An 11,046-nucleotide genomic window follows, 5' to 3' on the forward strand; every position below is an offset into this window, starting at 1 on the left:
ATGATGCTTTAGTTTCTGTCTTTTAACAGGGTCTCTGAGTTAATAGCTCTGTTCCTGATGTGTTACGTGGCCTCTCTGAGCCTTAATTCTCTAGGTTGTAAAAAGGAAAATAACCACCTTTCTGCTTAATTTTTCTCCTCTCTTCTTGCTCCCTGCCACCCCACATACAAATACTTTGTGTGTGAGCTTGCGCGAGTGTGTGTGTGTGTGTGTGAGGGCTTGTGTGAGCATGTGCATGAAAAGGCAAGTTGATGTCCTATTTCTTCTGCAGTCATTTTCTATCTTGCATTTTGAGGCAGGGTCTCTCAGTGGACCTGCAACTCATTAATTATGCTAGGTTGGATGGCCAGGGATCCTTGTATCCCTGTCTTCTCAGTGTTGGGATCACTGGTGAGCACCAAGCATTGTGCATGAGTTCTGGGGACACAAATTCAAGTTCTATGCTTACTCAGCAACTACTACCATTGGCTTTCTCTCTCTAGTTCTACACGGTTAAATTACACACACACACACACACACACACACACACACGCACGCACGCACGCACACAGATTATTGTATGTTGGTGAGCTCTGCGTTTGATTAAGAAGCCCTACCTCAGGAGTCAGAGGGGTCAAGGACATCACGGGAAGGCTCACACAACCAACTAACCTGGGCTAATAGGGACATGCAGAGACGGACAACCAGGAAGCCTGCATGGGACTGACCTAGGCACTTTGCATATATGTTAGAGTTGCGTCTGTTGCTCCTCTTACGGGACTCCTAACAGCAGGGACAGGGGCTGCCTCTGACTTTCTTTTACAGGCTTTTGGGACCCTATTTCTCATGCTGGGTCTCCTTGATCAGCCTTAACACATGTGGGGGTGCTTAGTCTTACTACAACTTGATATGCCATGTTTTATTGACATCCATGGTAGACTTGCTCTTAAATGGCTGGAGAAGAAAAAGGAGGGCTTTGAGGGAAGAGGGAAATGGGAAGGAGGAACTGGGAGGGGAGGATGTGGGGGAAGGCTGCAGCCAGGGTGTAAAATAAATAAATTAAAAAAAGCTCCACCCCAAAAGAGTAAAGTGGAAAAGTGATCAAAAGAATAACACGGAAAAGAGGAAAAGACGCTTCCTGAGACAGCAACCTTGGGCCTTCTCACACATGCATATAACACAGATGCACATGTACCTCTCATGCGCTCACGTGTGAACATACACACGTACATGCATAAACACATGAAAAAAAGGAACAGGAAAAGTGTGTGATAAATGAGTAATGGAGACAGGGGAAAAGAGAGGTGTGTGGTCCATGGCTACAAAACCAGGTGGAGAGGAGGCCAAAGGTCCCATTGGGAGTGGCTCCCAAAGGTTGCGTGGCAAGCGGTAGACCATCCCTACCCAGAGTGAAATCCTTCTGAGAAAGGCGTACTGTGGGGACGAGGGAGGTGATAAAGACGAAAGCTCCAAGATTGCTCTTGGACATAGTCCAGTCCCAATTAGCTCTAACCCCAAGGCAGCGTATCTTGAGTTGAAATGCAGAGGCACAGATGTGGAGTGGAAGAAGGGAGGTCTTGGTTTCGAGACGGGTTGAGAAGCCGTGGTGAGTGTCAACACACATTTGGGCCCAAAGGAAAGGATTTGAGAAAAGTGGATGGGACTTGGATGTAGTTCAGAGTGCAGAATGTTTGCTTAACATGCATGAAGCCAGAGGCTCAGTCCAAGCATTGCAAATGATAGGCTTGATGTGTACGCTGTAATCCCAGCACGCAGGAAAGTGGAGGCAGGAGGATCAGAAGTTCAATGTCCATTCTGGCTATGGAGTTTGAGGCCACCCTGAGCTGTTTGGGACCCTATTTTAAAGAACGAAACAAAATGAAAGCTAAAAAGAAACAAGTAAACAGAAACAAAACCAAAAAGGAAGGAAAATCCATATCTGTTTGATTCCTGTGCACTTAAATCAGTTCAGTTCTCCTCTGAGGTTGATGCTGGAAGAAAGGAAAAAGAAAAGAAAAAACAGAGGAAGGAGGAGGGAACACAGGAGACAAGAATAGAGCAAAAGGTGCTGGGGGAGGAGGAGGAAGAGGCTGAGGAGGGATTGGGGAGGGAGGGCAGGATTTGGAGACGCAGGAAGGATAATGAAAAGAAAGAAAGGAAGAGTAGACTTTTGTCTTGGATAATCTGTGCATTGCTGTTTCGCTTTGCGGATGTTTGCGGCCCTGCCCACCATTGCCTTATTCATCGTCGTCTTTATCTTCCCTTTCAAGTCCTACACTGAGCTCTACCCACAGCCCGGGAACTTTTTTTTTTTTTTTTTTGTCCTGATGAGAAAGAGCCAAGCCCTCCCCCTTGTCACCTTGGCTCTGTGCTCTTTGAAGGTGGAATGGTTTCCCATGTTAACAACCACGACACCAACAGGATTAGGCAAGGAGCTCGATTTTGAAAGAACGTGGTTGACAAGAACGGAGTTGCAGGGATCTTTTGAGTGAAGCTCACTGCAAGGGAAATTAAGAACTTAAGTGATTTGGCCACAGAATGGCTGGATTTGTGCCCAACTTTTTTTTGCTTTTTTTTCAGTTCATCAAATGTGTAAGGGAAGAGGCAGGAAGTTGTGTGTCTCGGGGTTCCACCCAGGACCTAGCTTCATGCCTGTCCTTACTGATCCTCTCTCTAGAGGTCGGGGCTTCTCTAGTTAGACATAGGCTTAACTTAACTGACTGCAACAATAAAACGTGTGCATTAAAGAAACATTTAGGTTCTAACAGAGAGACCAGGTGTGACCAAAGAAATGTTCCCTTTTTTCCTCTAGTGAGCATTAGGCTAAATTAGCTGATAATAAGCAATCTTATGTTAATTGTGCACCCAATTAAACAAATAGATTGAAAAATATCTGCTCATGAATCTACCTAGTTGTAAAAAAATACCTTGGACTTATATATTTATTTATAAAACCATAAAACTACAATGCTTATGAATGTATGTATGTATGTGCTTATCCATCCATCAATCCATCCATCCATCTATCTTCTATCTTATCTATCTATCTATCTATCTATCTATCTATCATCTAGTCTCTGAGAAGAGGAGATTGGAGCAAAAATTTGGTAGAAGTCAGGGATGTCCTCGACATTATCAAAAATATGTATTTTTATTTTATGTGTGTGTTTTGCCTGTGTGCATGCAAGTGTACCTGGTGCGTGCAGTGCCCTTAGAGGTCACCAGAGGGTGGTGGTGGATTTCTTAGGACCAGAGTTAACAAATGGATTTGAGCAACCATGTGGATGCTGGGAAATAAACCCAGGTCCCCCGGAAAAGCAGCCAGAACTCTTAGCCACTGCGCCATCTCTCCATCCCCCCAATGTTAGCTTTTCGTTTTTAAATCTCTTCGGAAAACTCAGGCTGGCAGTAGTTTTACTGCTCTCTCCTTCCACACACTGCTTTCACAGTGTGAAGAGAAAGGCGTACCTGCTCCTGAAGCTTTCGTCTGGAAATTAAACCTTGCCTGCTATTCCCGTTATTAGCTGAAGAAAATCACTTGGTCATACCCGATTTTAAAGCATGCTGAATTTGAACCCGTTCTTGCCACATTTCAGAAAGCCAGAGAGACAGGAGTATTTGGTGATTAGCAGTAATGACCACTGTGTGTGCTTTCCGTGGGGCTTTATTTGCGGGACTTCTCGAGTCAAATGGTGGTGTGTCTCTCCCAAGGGATCAGCATTCATATCTGCTGGTATATTCGGAGACCACCATCTGGGGGCTTCTATGGTCAGGGAGTTTTGCAGACCACTGAGATAGAGAATCAGACAGCTTTCCCCACAGTTCTTTGGTGTAGGAGTTGGCGGGCTGAGTCCAGGCTGTCATTCTACAAGGCTGTGGCCCTTTGCGGACCTAGTTTCTTAATTGCAGAGGTGTCGCTGTCTAGGGTGACTCCAAGACTTTGTGGTTTCTACCTCACAGAAAGGTCATTAACGTTGAAATTCAAGCTCTCCAGGTTCAAAAAATACCCTGCGGGAGAGGCAGTCTCCAAGTTCAGTTTGGCTCTCTGAGCACTTTACTTTTTCCCCTGATAATTGTCAGATACACATGCTATCTTGCTTGCTCTTTGATGCTTTTTAAAAAGATTCAGACTTAACAAAAAGTATATTTAGTTGTTTGTGTCACGTGGGTTATTTCAAGTATCCAAGCTCATCATATAATCTGAAATAACTTCCGCATTTGCCCCCAGCTCCATGTGGTCATTTCAACAAAAATGTAGTGCTCTAAACAAAGATAAAAATTCAGTTTCTCCATGAGTAGATGCATTTCAAGTGTCGTGTGTGTGTGTGTGTGTGACAGAGAGAGAGAGAGAGAGAGAGAGAGAGAGAGAGAGAGAGAGAGAGAGAGAGAGAGGGAGAGTGAGAGAGAGAGAGAGAGAGAGAGAGAGAGAGAGAGAGAGTTAGCCCATGTGTGCAGAAGTTAGAGAACGGCTTGCAGGAATTGGTTCTCTCCTTCTACCTTGTGGGTCCCAGGGACTGAGTACATGTCAGGCTTGGTAGCAAAGTTCCTTTGCCCACCGAGCCACCTCCATAGCCCATTAACAGAACACTTCTATTGGCACAGAATATTCTATAGCAAAGCACTGCTCCCAGATCCAAGATTAAGTGAGCACACTAACATTAGATGAGTGAGTGAGGGTTGCCAGTGCCCATAATTTTCTAATTGATACCTTTGACTCCACTGTAATACAAAAAACAAGTCATATTTAATTGTGAGTTCATTTAATAGAAACCAATTGAATGCTTTGCACACACTGCCAATGTAAATTAGTAAATAAAATGGCCGTGTGTGTGCGTGCACACATGTGTGCATGCATGTGTTTTTGCAACAACCTAAACATTGCTTAAGGATATTTTGTTGTCAAGATCTTCTGTAAGGGAAAGAGACAATTTCTGTAGTGTAGGTAAGTTTGAAAAGAAAGGACGTGGCTGCAGGAGCATTCTGATATGGTCTCAAGCTTTGCATCTTTTAGTTAAAGTACTTGACCTCCAAGAGCCTTAGTTTACTTATATACAAAGCGAGATGGCCTGAGGAGGCACTGTGATTAGATGCTTGCCTAGTATGAAGGATTTACAAAAAGAAATAAAAAACAAAACTTAAGAAAGAACACCACTTTCATGACCAACTACCATGGCCACAACCAGCACCACGATGACCACCACCACCATCATGACCACCATCACCACTATGACCACCACCACCAATACCATGACCACAACAAAACAACACTAATTGTAGATCTTAAACAACACATACACAGGCAACTCCTACCCATGAATTACCCAGTACAGATCCTGGGCTATGGGAGGAGGATGCCTCCTTTATTGAACTAGTTCCTTCGGTACATGATTTAATACACTTCACATATTAAACCAGATGTGTGTGTGTGTGTGTGTGTATTTGTGTGTGTGTGTTTCTTTTTTCCCCTTTATTACCTGGCCTTGGGACCTATCTTGTGTCTCTAAACAAAATGAAACAGCAAACTCCGTTGATGCCAGGTATGTAATGCCAGTAGATGAACGCTAGAGGCCGCCAGAACAGAGGGCATGCTTATCCCTTTTTAACCAAAATTTTAGTAGTTGATGAATTTCATTCTTTGACAATTTCATACATGTATATGTATTATGATAGGGCTCATACCTCTTTCATCACCCTCCTTTCCAGGTTAACCCTTCCTGTCCCTTTCCAGACTTATGTCTTTTGGTTTTGTTTTGTGACCTGTTTAATTTAACCAGAATCATCTGTGTTAGCATCGGGCTTGGAACAATCCATTGGAGCTTGGTGTGTGTGTGTGTGTGTGTGTGTGTGTGACCAGCAGTTAATTACACAGCTGAAGGCAATAACTCTCTTCCCTTCATCTGTCAGTAGCAAATGCTCAGTAGTGAGAGATGGAACCCTTGGGCTCCCTCTTCCTTCCACACTCGACTCTTGACAATCTCATTCCTGTTCTTTTTTAATGTAAAGATTTATTAATTTTATTTTACGTGTATGGGTGAGTTTCCTGCATGTAGGCGTGTGTACCACTTGCAGGTGTGGTGCCCACAGAGGACAGACAAGGGTGTACGATCTGGAACTGGAGTTACTGATGGATGTGAACCTCTGTGTGGACGATGATAACTGAAGCTGGGTCCTCTGCAAGAGCAACCAATGCTCTAAACCACGGAGCCATCTCTCCAGCCCCTAATCTCATTCTTTGCAGACCCAGGGTGGACATGGCCAGCTGCAACTTTGTGATAGCGATTGCTGTAGGCTGCATGCTGAAAAGTGGGTGGCATTTTGCGTGTCTTCTCCTTGTGCTCTGGCTATCACATTTTCCCCACCCTCAACAATGCTTCTTGAGTGTGAGAAAGAAAGGTACGGACATCGTTTTAAAGGCTGAACACTCTTTTGTCTCTAAATCCTCAGTTTCTTGTATAGCCACGAGGCTCTATACTCTCCTCTGGAAAGGGAGGATTCTCTGGTTAAAGCCGACAGTGGGCATACTTACTTCAAAAGTAGCTTTTTAAAATTAGATAACTCATTTTATTCAAGTGTGAATTTCTTCAACTACGAAAATCAAGGTGGTTTTTAAAAATAAAGCAGTGTCTGCCGCACAGCAGAATAAACTCATGTTATGCAACATGATTAGGTATAAAAGTGCAACCATGCAAACTCGAAACAAACTAAACGGTGACTTGGGAGACCAACTTTGAAAACATAGCAGGACAAGAAAGGAAAGATGGGGTTGTCCACAGGATTGAAAACTCTGTACTTAGCCGAGCCTGGAGAGTTGAGTTCCATCTCCATGACGCATGTGGTGAAAGGAGAGAATCAACGCTTGAAGGTTGTCTTATGACTACACATAACACACACACACACACACACACACACACACACACACACACACCATGTGTACACACACATACACACTAAATGCATACATATTTTAAAAGTAATAAAGTGATGTGGCAACCTGGGAAAATAATTATTTAAATACAGTGTCAAAAATCTTTTCCTATCTGTAGCCTGCTACTTTGAATGATGATGGAAAAATGTGTAGTCCAAGATGGACTTAAACTTGTTATCCTCCTGATTTGGGTGGGTGGGGAAGAGGGAGGAGGATCTGGGGGAGGGAAAACCATAATCATAATATATTGTAGGTTAAAATATATTAAAAATAACATAAAGATACATTCGATAGTGAAAATGCAAAATTCAGTGTGAAGCTCCCCAGCTTCAGAATGCCTATTTTAACTGTTCATATATAATAAAACTTATGAAAGTTAAAAAAAATCCATGAATGCAGTTAAATACAAATGAAATGTGTATTTTCTGCTGTGTGAACTATTCCCATGAACAACAAGACCCACAACCCAACAGGAAGATGGCCAATGACATGAAAGGAAGAGACAGTTCACCAGAGAGGAAGCTCAGTATTTAAACACACTCTAGACATGCAAATTAAACTCGCTATCTTTCCTGTATCAGGTCGAAGGTCACATTCCTTGACAAGCACTGTGTAGGTGAGGCATGAAGAGAATGGGGCCCAGTGTAATTTGGTACCTGTACGAAGGGTGATGTGGCGACATCTATGCAAATTTACAAGCGCAAGAACTCACTGACCCAGCAATTTCTCTTCTAAGAGTTTATGGCAGGGAGATATCAAGATATGTGTAAACTGATTTAAACTACAGTTATTTTCCACAAAATGGTTACAATAGGAAAATGTCGGAAATAGTAGGAGTAACCTAAATGTCTTTCAGTAAGGAATTTGTTAATGTAGATTGCTGCCATAGTATAATTCTAAGAAGGATTTCTTTATACAGTGAATGGAATGATCAGAGGAGTTAAGCACTCAGTTCTGCCAAGTCTTGTCTCCTGATAAGGAGAGAAAAGCAATGAAAGGGACTGGAAGGGGTGAGCAGACTGTGCAGTCACCGGCACCTGGGTCTATCCAAGAGCAATGATAGGGATGATAGGGGAGACTTGGAAAACCACAGCTCCAGAGAGGACATCCAGCGACATACCAAACGCAGGAAAAGGAGGAAGGGAGCCTCTGGCAGTCATCCTAAGAGAGGGTGGCACGGCCACACCTAGCCCCAATCTGTCTTCTCCCTAGAGAAGTAGGTTCCCTGTGAGGCTCGAGAGTTTGCTCAGCTCCCTTAACCCAGGCTCTTCTCCAGCGACCCAGCTACGTCCTCCGCCCCTCCACTGTACAGTAGCTAGTGGCACAGGCAGAATCTTGCTCTGGGAGGGAAATAGGCGTCTCAGCATCTCCCACCCTCATGGCGTAGCTCACATACATACACTTGCCTCCTGGAAGAGGCTCCAGCCACACTAAGTTGCCCCCTGTGTTTGCGGAGTTTCCATTCCCTTAGCAGACTTTTGGTCTCTTGGTTTGGGCCACTCTTCCTCTCTAGAGCTTGAAGAAGATCTTAAGAGCATCTATCTTGTTTGGGATGTTCCCCTCTCAGCAGCAGGTGTGACCAGTCTGGGGGGGGGGCACATTTTCCTGTGTCTCTCTCACCACGTGGCCCTTTGTAGTCCGTGCACTAGATCATACAGCAGTCTTTGGGGTGCAGGAAGATAGAGAACTGACCTCCCCTAGCCCTCTTCATAGGGGCCCAGCTCATCTTGTCCTCACCTGGGGTGATGGAGGCACAGAGTCACAGAGTTACTTCTTATCTAGGTGAGGTTTGGGGGCCCTTGTTCCTAATCACCTAAGGTTTATGGGGAATCCACATCTGACCCTACCTATGTCCACTCTAGAACTAGTACCCCCTTTCTCTATTGTTCAGGGTTTATCCATAGACACCTGCCATTACCACTGCTACCTAGGACAAAACTCATCCCTCTTACTTCTTCCTCTGCTGCCCACACTCCCTTTCCCAAGATATTTTTTTGTGGGGGATGGGAAATTGAGTACAGGGGTTTGGCTGCCCACTACCCTAGTCCCAGAAAAAGTGGACCCCCACCTTTATATTGCCATAGAGGACTGAGGAAAGCGTGCTTCATGCTGACTATGGAGAGGATGTAGATGTTACCTTTACCTTCTTACCCATTCTGTTACAGGGGGTAGTCATTTAAATGCCAGGCTTGAATTCTCCATCAGATTTTGTATTTAAAATTACTTGAACTAAAGAATTGTTGTTCTGAGAAAGATATCCCTATGTGTTTTATGAGCACACATACACATGCACAAGCATGCATGCATGCACACACACACAGACACACACGTATGCATGTACTTTATTGTATATTTGCAATGGCCAGTGCTTATCTAACTATATGTGACTGGCCATTGTTCCCTGTGTTCTAACTGCATGTATGCTGTGAGGTATTCACCAGGGAAGACCTCTTGGACACAGTTAAGGCCAATAGAAAGTCTTCATGGACTTTCTGAAAACTATGGACTTCGCTTTTGTTTGGGCAGGAGCCTATGTGTTGGGTTCCAAGGCCTGAATGGTGCTTTTATCATGGCGTCCGTTGTACTAAGGTCTGGGGGCCTGTTACTTGTACCCAGTCATTTCATCACTGCAGCTCTGAGATCGGTGCTATTGTTATCATAGTTTCTAGTTTACAGGTGAGAAAATGGAAGCATAGAGGGGTCAAGTAATTGTGGAAGCAGAGAGGGGTGCTGAGCGGCAGAACGCTGAACGATGGGACAAGGAAGATAGAGAAGACTCTTCACTGAATTCGTTTTTGTATTTTTTCATCCTGGATATTAGTTCATTGCTACTATAGCTGGTCACAAGTCTATAAGAAAAGTTTATTTAACTCACAGTTCATGATGTTCAATGGCATGGTGTCAGCATCAGCACCCAGGAGAGCATGAACAAATGAGAGAAAAAGAACACATTTCCAGACAGTAAACCTTGAGAGAGATCTCAGCTCCAGGTGGAAAATCGAGGGCAATTCACAAGTCAAGCTCAGGCTTTCATAGCTGTGAAGTAAAGGAGGAACATACTACAACCCACAGACCCAGAGAAGCTAAGTAACAAGGCAGGCTCAAGGGGAGGGTGTGCATGAATCTCACTGTGAAGGGGAAATAGAAGGGCATTAGCAGTGGATGGGGATAGGGACCTGGGAGGGGGGATGGGGATGGGAACAGGAGGGATCAGGTAGAGGTAGGATGGAGGGAGAGAGTACTGGGAGAGACAACTGGAATCTTGGGGTATCGTTGGAATGAGCTAGGCATCTAGAGCAATGGGAACTCTCAGGAATCTACTAGGGTGACCCTAGCTAGACTCTTGGTAATAGGGCATACAGAGCCTGAACCGGCCATCTTCTGTAACCAGGCAAGACTTAGAGCGAAGGGATTGGGACCCAGCCACAACCCTCCAACCTATATAAATTTTCCCAGCCTACAAGGTGTGCTGGGAAAAAGATGGCACAGAAATTGTGGGAATGATCAATTAATGACTGGCCCAGCCAGAGCTCCATACCCTGAAAGGGACCTCAGCCCCCCCTTCCCACGCCCAGGATCAGGACCCAGAGTTCGGCTACCCAGAGACCTAGGATAGAACCAAACACAAACGACAAAAAGTCAATGAAATGATTCCTAATGATATTCTGGTATACTCATTGATTGGTGCCTAGCCCAACTGTCATCAGAGAGACTTTAAGCAGCAACTGAGGGAAACAGGAGCAGGTTCCAGGTGGAGCTCTGGGAATCCCGCAGAAGAGGAGGAGGAAGGGTCGTATGGCTCAGTGGTGTCAAGGGTATCACAAGAAAACCTACAGAACCAGCTAACCCTGGCTCATAGGAGCTCACAGATGTTGAAGGAGGGCTGCTTGTTAGTTCCTGTCTGCTCAGTCCCAAAATAACCACACAGAAACTGTATTAATTAAGTCACTGCTTGGCCCATTAGCTCTAGCTTCTTATTAGCTAAATCTTACATATTAATTTAACCCATCTCCATTAATCTGTGTATCACCACCAGGTTGTGGCCTACCAGCAAAGTTTCAGCACGTCTGTCTCCAGCAGGGTTACATGGCTTTTCTCTAACTTCTCCTTCTTTCTCCCAGCATTCAGTTTAGTTTTCCTGC

The sequence above is a fragment of the Microtus pennsylvanicus genome, chromosome 11, assembly GCF_037038515.1.
Source record: "Microtus pennsylvanicus isolate mMicPen1 chromosome 11, mMicPen1.hap1, whole genome shotgun sequence".
Lineage (NCBI taxonomy): Eukaryota > Metazoa > Chordata > Mammalia > Rodentia > Cricetidae > Microtus > Microtus pennsylvanicus.